This window comes from Doryrhamphus excisus, linkage group LG6, assembly GCF_037039965.1.
Source record: "Doryrhamphus excisus strain RoL-2023G ecotype Guam linkage group LG6, RoL_Dexc_Guam_v1.1, whole genome shotgun sequence".
Classification (NCBI taxonomy): Eukaryota; Metazoa; Chordata; class Actinopteri; order Syngnathiformes; family Syngnathidae; genus Doryrhamphus; species Doryrhamphus excisus.
Genome location: NC_136362.1, coordinates 10698492 through 10706855, shown reverse-complemented (window position 1 = coordinate 10706855; position 8364 = coordinate 10698492).

Here is an 8364-nt window from a genome sequence, read left to right as displayed (position 1 = left end):
GCCCCGAAGACAGCTGGGATAGGCTCCAGCATCCCCCGCGACCCTCGTGAGGAAAAACGGTAGAAAATGAATGAATGAAGATTGTTTACATCTTCCCAGTATGAGCAGAGGTTATATCAAGGACGTGTTTAGAACATGGCTGTAGTTTGCTAATCTTTGCAACAGGCTGGATTCTTGTGTTCCGTAATCGTGTTAATGAGCCTTAACATGAGAGAGAGAGAGAGAGAGAGAGACAGCATTGCCTAGATAGATAGACTGGTGTAACAATACGAAATAATCGTTCTTTTCTGCTTCTCCTTTTCACCTGAAGAACACGTTTTGTATGCGGGAGGAGTTAGCAGTCTCCTTCAAATACACACACACACACACACACACACACACTCTCACAAACGCACATTCTCTCACCCCTTCAACACAGCCCTATAATTTGCCAGATGCGGTGAATTGCCGGTTACTATGGCAACTACAGAGAGAGGAGAGTTTCTCGTTTTTTTTTTTTGCTTCAATTTTGGCATATGGCTGCAAAGACGCAGGCGTCGGCTGAATGGTCCAATGGTGGCGAATGTTGGCGACAATTGGAGTCAACCAATCAGAGATGAGATTACAGTGCTTGTTTGCACATGCAGTGTTTTTTTATTATTATTATTATTATTTTTTTAACACAGAAATAGAATCATTCATGTGGTTTTCGAAAAAAAAGCAGAGCTTACACAAAGTCTTTGACAAGCCGAGTGTGATATAACACACACACCTCATTTGTGTTTACGTGATGTTTGTGTGTGACATTTAAAAAAAAAAAAATGTGTACAAATGCTAAATTAAAAGCTAGTAATTCCAGGAAAAAAATCTCACAAGTCATCACCTACACTAGAACATGCTACTGCTGAGCCAATAAGAGAGGATTATTCTTAACTCTATCACACACACACACACACACACACACATGCTGCTGCATCTGGTTTGGACTGATAAGAGACATTTTCCTGCCCTTAAGGGAATCGGGTAAAAGTAGAACACGACAGAAGGCAATAGGAAAGAAGGGGTGGGATTGTTTTGGCATGGGGTGAGAGTTACAGTTGAGGAGTGTGTGAATGCCCCGTCATCGTCATTGTCATTGACGATTGTCTAAAAACCCCACGAGAGTGTGTGTTTGTACCGTGTTCGATGCTGTGGGCTGATTTCGGTGGGAACAACGGCTAATCAATTAACAGCATGTCCACACAAATATGTATTTTTTCAAGGTGAACACACGTTTTTGGTCAGAAAAAATTTAAAAATTTATTTTTGTCTTTGAGGAATAATAATAATAATAATAATAATAATAATAATAATAATAATAATAATAATAATAATAATAATAATAATAATAATAATAATAATAATAATAATAATACAGGGGGCGGCACGGCGGTCAAGTGGTTAGCACGCAGACCTCACAGCTAGGAGACCAGGGTTCAATTCCACCCTCGGCCATCTCTGTGTGGAGTTTGCATGTTCTCCCCGTGCATGCGTGGGTTTCTTTTCCGGGTACTCCGGTTTCCTCACACATTCCAAAAAAAACATGCTAGGTTAATTAGCGGCTCCAAATTGTCCATAGGTATGAATGTGAGTGTGAATGGTTGTTTGTCTATATGTGCCCTGTGATTGGCTGGCCACCAGTCCAGAGTGTACCCCGCCTCACGCCCGAAGACAGCTGGGATAGGCTCCAGCATACCCCGTGACACTAGGAGACAAGGAAATACTGACAACAAGACTATGTCAACAAAAACATCAAGTTTTACTTCAAACTGAATTTGAGTGGGGGCTGGAGGCCTCACAGCTAGGAGACCCGAGTTCAATTCCACCCTGGGGCATCTCTGTGTGACCAGTCCAGGGTGTACCCCGCCTCTCGCCCGAAGACAGCTGGGATAGGCTCCAGCACCCCCGCGACCCTCGTGAGGAAAAAGCGGTAGAAAATGAAATGAAATGAAATAATAATACATTTTATTTGTATAGCGCTTTTCAAAATACTCAGAAGAATGGAGTTGAATAAAAACAAGTAAACAGAGTAGAAGACACACCAAAAATACAACATTTATTGGTTAAATAACAATAAGATGTATAGGTTTGTCCTTGGTTTGCCCTTGGGGGACCAGAATACAAGGACTCCGAGTTCCCCGTTATGTGGGCGTCTTACATACGTATATGTCTGACGACCATCAACCCGGCTACGTCAGCCCGACGTTCCTCTCTCTCTCTCTCTCTCTCTCTCTCTCTCTCTCTCTCCTTCTTTTTGTCAAGCTTCGCAAATTTCCCTTTAAGCTTTCAATCTGCTTTGCGGTGAGCGTGACGCTCCGGTCCGCCATGGCCAAACAGCGGGGAAGGAATTTACATAAATCTGCATGGCTAATGTAGTGTGCAAATTGAAGGAATGACACTGTGACTTCCCCTTTTCTCCATCGACAACATAATACGGCAAAGTGACCTCAAACCAAAAAATGTAATGGCCTGATAAATTCATTGGTTTCCTTTCATTCGGCGCGGAAAACAAACTGCATTTGTATGTGTAATTGCCCATGAGCAAGAGAGAGACGGAAGGTAGAAAGGGGGAAAGTAAGACAGGGACAGAGTAACAAACTAAACAAAGGAGATGGATGGATCCATTAAAGCCGCTGCTAATCCAATCTAACGGGAATAAGAGTGAAGGACAGTAGGAGAAGACATACTGTCAATGGAGACCTAAATGTGTAAAGGGTTGTTAGAGATGATTTGAAATGGAACCGGTGTAAACAAGTGGAACTAGATAGACTGTCAAATACCAAGAGAAGAGCATTAAATCAAAAAATTTACATTCAATCCAGTTTAAAGTCGTCCAGTAAAAGAGTTAGTTAATTCATTCATTTTCTACCGCTTATCCTCACGAGGGTCGCAGAGGGGGGTGCTGGAGCCTATCCCAGCTGTCTTTTGGCGAGAGGCGGGGTACAGCCAATCACAGGGCACATATAGACAAACAACCATTCACACTCACATTCATACCTATGGACAATTTGGAGTCGCTAATTAACCTAGCATGTTTTTGGAATGTGGGAGGAAACCGGAGTACCCGGAGAAAACCCACGCATGCATGGGGAGAACATGCAAACTCTACACAGAGATGGCCGAGGGTGGAATTGAACTCGGGTTTCCTAGCTGTGAGGCCTGCAGCCCCCACTCAAATTCAGTTTGAAGTAAAACTTGATGTTTTTGTTGACATAGTCTTATTGTCAGTATTTCCTTTTACAAGGTATGCTGGAGCCTATCACAGCTGACTTCGGGCGAGCTGCAGGGTACACGCTGGACTGGTCGCCAGTCAATTGCGGGTCACATATAGACAAGAAACTCACATTCATACCTATGGACAATTTAGATGTGTTGCTGCTGGATGTTCATAGTATCAGATTGTAACCTAGCATGTTTTTGGAATGTGGGAGGAAACCGGAGTATCCGGAGAAAACCCACGCATGCACGAGGAGAACATGCAAACTCCACACAGAGATGGCCGAGAATGGAATTGAACTCAGGTCTCCTAGCTGCATGGCCTGTGTGCTAACCACTCAGTGCTGTGCAGCCTCTGTTTATAAAATAGATTAAAAATAATCACTTAAAACAACAAAGTTCCCTTGACTCAGTATTTTGACTTGTCTCAACTCATCAGCAGGGTCGTCCCTGAACGCAGCATAGATGGATCCCCCTTTACCTGATATCTTTTCCCCGTATCATCAACAGGATAGAGACCTTTTATAAGGGTACACTTCATGAAAAAGTCACCCGTTCCACCTCCAAATAAACCGAATGCAATTGTAATATTTGTGTCCATGTATACGTGGCTAATGATTATCTAAGCCATCATTGTGTCACTTTCCTGGTTCACGCTTCATATCCTTCAGTCCACAGGCTGGAGAACTACTACACCCGCATGCTCGTCTTCTATCTTTGGGCTAAACAAAAAGTCTTCCTTCCGTGCAGATGAAATGTGACATGTCAGCAAAGACCTCGGTAAAGTTTCTACCATTTTGCGTCTTATATTTTTTTGCAAGTAGACCATTTTCTCAGACCTTCAGCAGAGGGCCTTGACGATAGGATGTTGCTGATAGCAGAAGGATGGTGCCGGACAAGGATGAATGTCACATGGTTTCAGTGGTAATGGTTTTATTTCATTTGAACATGCATCAGATTACAATTGAATGCATCACATAATCAGTTCACAGTTCCACATGTCCAAAAGGAGTAGGAAGAAGCAAAGCTTATTTTGTTTTATTTTGTTTTATTTTGTTTTATTTTGTTTTATTTTGTTGTATTTTGTTTTATTTTGTTTTATTTTGTTTATTTTGTTTTATTTTGTTTTATTTTATTAAACCTTGCTTTGCTTTGCTTTACTTTCATAATCAGTTCACAGTACCACATGTCCAAAAGGAGTAGGAAGAAGCAAAACTTATTAATTCCTACCCCTCCATCTGGCACTTTAACAATCAGTAACTGTTACATTTGTTCACTTCCTGCTTTCCTAATACAGGTTTTTATTTTTTATTTTTTATTATTTTTTTATTTTTTATTTTTTATTTATTTTTTTATTGTTTTTTATTATTATCATTTTTATTTTTTATTTTTTATTTTAATTTTTTAATTTTTAATTTTTTTAATTTTTAATTTTTAATTTTTAATTTTTAATTTTTAATTTTTAATTTTTAATTTTTAATTTTGTATTTTGTATTTTGTATTTTGTATTTTGTATTTTGTATTTTGTATTTTGTATTTTTTATTTTTTATTTTTTATTTTTTATTTTTTATCACGTACCGAAGTACGAGATGATATGACCATACAATGACAATACATACAATGTAATACAATGACCATACAATCACCCTCCATCTGGTACTTTTACAATCAGTAACTGTTACATTTGTTCACTTCCTGCTTTCCTAATATAGTTTAAGTTTTTATTTTTTTATATTTTTTATATTTTTTGTATTTTTTGTCACGTACCAAAGTATGAGGTGATATGACCATCCAATGACATAATGGGTACCATAGTAAGTGTCAATATAGTGATATGTATAGCACATCATGACTGGTTCAAGACTCTTCATCCTTGTATTTAGCAAACATCAACTGCTTGTATTGTTTCTTGAATTGGCTCATCGTTGTGCATTGTTTGAGGGTCTTACTCAATCCATTCCATAGTTTGATTCCACATACTGAAATGCTATGGCTTTTTAACGTAGTCCTAGCATATAAGTGTTTTATTTAAATGTAGTTCTTCCCTGAGATCATATTTCTCCTCTCTTGTAGAGAAGTATTGGATGACATTTTTAGCTAATTGGTTATTTTTAGCCTTATGCATTATTTTAGCTGTTTGAAGATTTACTATATAAGTATATAAGTATTTATGATTTTAGAAATAAGGAGTTAGCATTATGAATTATCCTTACGTCCCTTTTTTTGCAGTACATTTAGCGAGTGAAGATTGCCAGTGGGGTTTATGTAGTCTGAATAAAAGCAAAACACTGCAATGCATGAAGATGAAGAATAAAGACAAGTGACGCATGAGGACATGACGGTGACGTCATATGCGCTGGAAGGATATTCATTTTTTTGATAATCGGTAAGCTTTTGTGTAACAGCGACTCACCTCCATCGTCATCATCTGGCCATCAGAATGCAGCATCCACAGCAATGGGGGTGTTCGGGGGTTGGGGGGGGCAGAGCACAGTGAGCCAGGGCATGGTAAACAACTAGGACAGGCACACACCAAGACACACGCTGACTATTGTGGACAAGCCTTCACTTTCCATTAAGTTCAGTGTTGCCCCCAGGATGGGGTAAAAATACTCCACCATGGAGGAGCGACACAACAACGGTGTGTCCCTTGTGTGTGTCTACAGTAACGGGGAAAAAAACATAATTCAATAGCATTTACAAATATACACAAACGCAGTCTGATTTATTCATGCAATCTCCTTCAGCAAATTGGAATGAGGATTTTTTTCCAATCGAGTCTTTCTTCCGAAAATTAAATCTGCAGTATGTTAATCCTGGAGGATAGAATTGTGGAGGAGAGAACAAGTCGTGATGTACCCTAACTAGGACATGAGTGGGCGTTTTAAACCCTTCAGCGTGAAAAGCCTCGCACCACATGCACTAATACACCCCCCGTGACTTCCACATACTGGATGACATCACACTAGCGTACTTCGTTTTTTCCTGATTTCCTTTTTTTATTCTTCCATGTTTGTCACACAGATCATTAATAAATGTCAATATTAGTTAGTGACAACCGACATGACCCTGTGTGGAAAAAGTGATTGCCTCATGAAGCTACTATCTGGTTGGGTTACCATAAACAGCATCAACTGCAATCAAGCGTTTGATTAACTTGCAATGAGTCTCTTACAGCGCTATGGAGGAATTTTGCAGAATCCTGTATTTCTCCTTTATTGGATTTCATGCTTCCATTTATCACGGCAAGTCTTCCAAGTCCTAAAGCAGCAAAACAGCCCCAGACCATCACACTACCACCACTATATTTTACTTATACTTATACTTACTATTATTAAGAGATATTTTTGTAATAAAAATCAATAAAAAAATAAATAAAATTATTTAGGAAAAAATCAATAAAATTTTTAGCCTATATGAAATTTGTCACAGATTTTTTTTGTAAAAAAAAATCAAAAATGTTTTTTTTATAAAATCAATTAAATATAAAATTATTTAGGAAAAAAATCAATAAAATTTTTAGCCTGCTTTTGCCTAATTATATGAAATTTGTCAGAGATTTTTGTAAACAAAATATCAAAAATGTTTTTTATAAAATCAATTAAATATAAAATTATTTAGGGGGGCTTAAGAATATTTTATGGGGGCTTGAGGCCTAATGACGCCACATACAACCGCATCCTCTCTTTATTTTGTAGCAAACACAGATATACCCCCCTCCCTGCGATACTGCAAGCGTATTCTCAAGCTTGTGTTTGACAAATCACCACATTAAATGCGGGCCATTTTAAGAGCACCCTCCTTCCCTGTCCTTATTGCTTTCAGATAAAACTGCAATATTTCCATCCGTCAACCATGCTAATAACACACACACACACACACATCCATGGTCATTAATAATGTACTGATGGCAATGCCGAGGTTACTGACCCATTGCAGACCCATTCATCAAACAATACAACAAGCATATGATATTAATACATATACAGTAGATGAATGTCTCCCAGTCACGTAAATTGAGCCCTTCCCTTTTCCAGGGGCGGAAACTATAAGGACGAATGTGATAGAAAACAGATAAGATGAACTTGTGATATTTACAGCAGCAATATATTGTGGGAGAATCCATGTAAACAGGCAGAGGACACACACATTCTGACAGGTACATCAGACACACAAATTCAAGCCCTGCAAAGGTGATGTACGGAATCATTTCCTAATTATAGATACATCCGTCGTCCTGTTATCTGTGAGATGTAATTGAATGACCTGAACGTAATGAAGTGTATCTGGCGGGGCCGCCATCCAAGGAGGCTCAATAAAGTGTTGAAGAGGCCATTATGATACGGGATTGTTGAAGTTGTATTGTACTGGCCTCTAGCGGTGATGAGAAGAAGTGCAAATACTCAATGTGTTTCATGGCATTCTATAACAACAGATTACATAAAATATGCATGTTGATGGGCCCAATATATATCAAAACATGTATTTTATACGTCTTAATCATTTCCGAATTCCTGTTTTTAAACCTTTAACATAGAAATTGTAGCTGACATGCTTGAGTCACAAAGATAGCCAGATGCAATGTGTAGTTTGTACAAAAAAACATAACACGTCAACACAGGAAGTCAACAAATTATTAGTAATTAGGAATTAAATAAGATCCTTCTAAATAAACGAAACAATCCTTACGATAAAGGAAATGCCACCAGTTTAAAGAACCAATTCAATTTGAAGCCCAAGTTCAGCAATAAGGTAGGTTGCATAGCAACGGAAGTAGGCGGTGTCAGTTATGGCAGTAGCCAATAGGGGGGCGAAGGGCGGGGCGTCCTGCTCAAACACGAAAGGAGGAGGAAACGGAGCTGCATGTAGCTGTGTAGCTAGTCAGATGCAATGTGTAGTTTGTACAAAAAAAACATAACACGTCAACACAGGAAGTCAACAAATTATTAGTAATTCCTAATTTTAAGATTCAATAAGATCCTTCTAAATAAACCAAACAATCGCCATTATACAGGAAATGCCACCAATTCAATTCAAAGCCCAAGTTCAAGCAATGGGTTAGGTTGCATAGCAACGGAAGTAGGCGGTGTCATTTATGGCAGTAGCCAATAGGGGGACGAAGGGCGGGG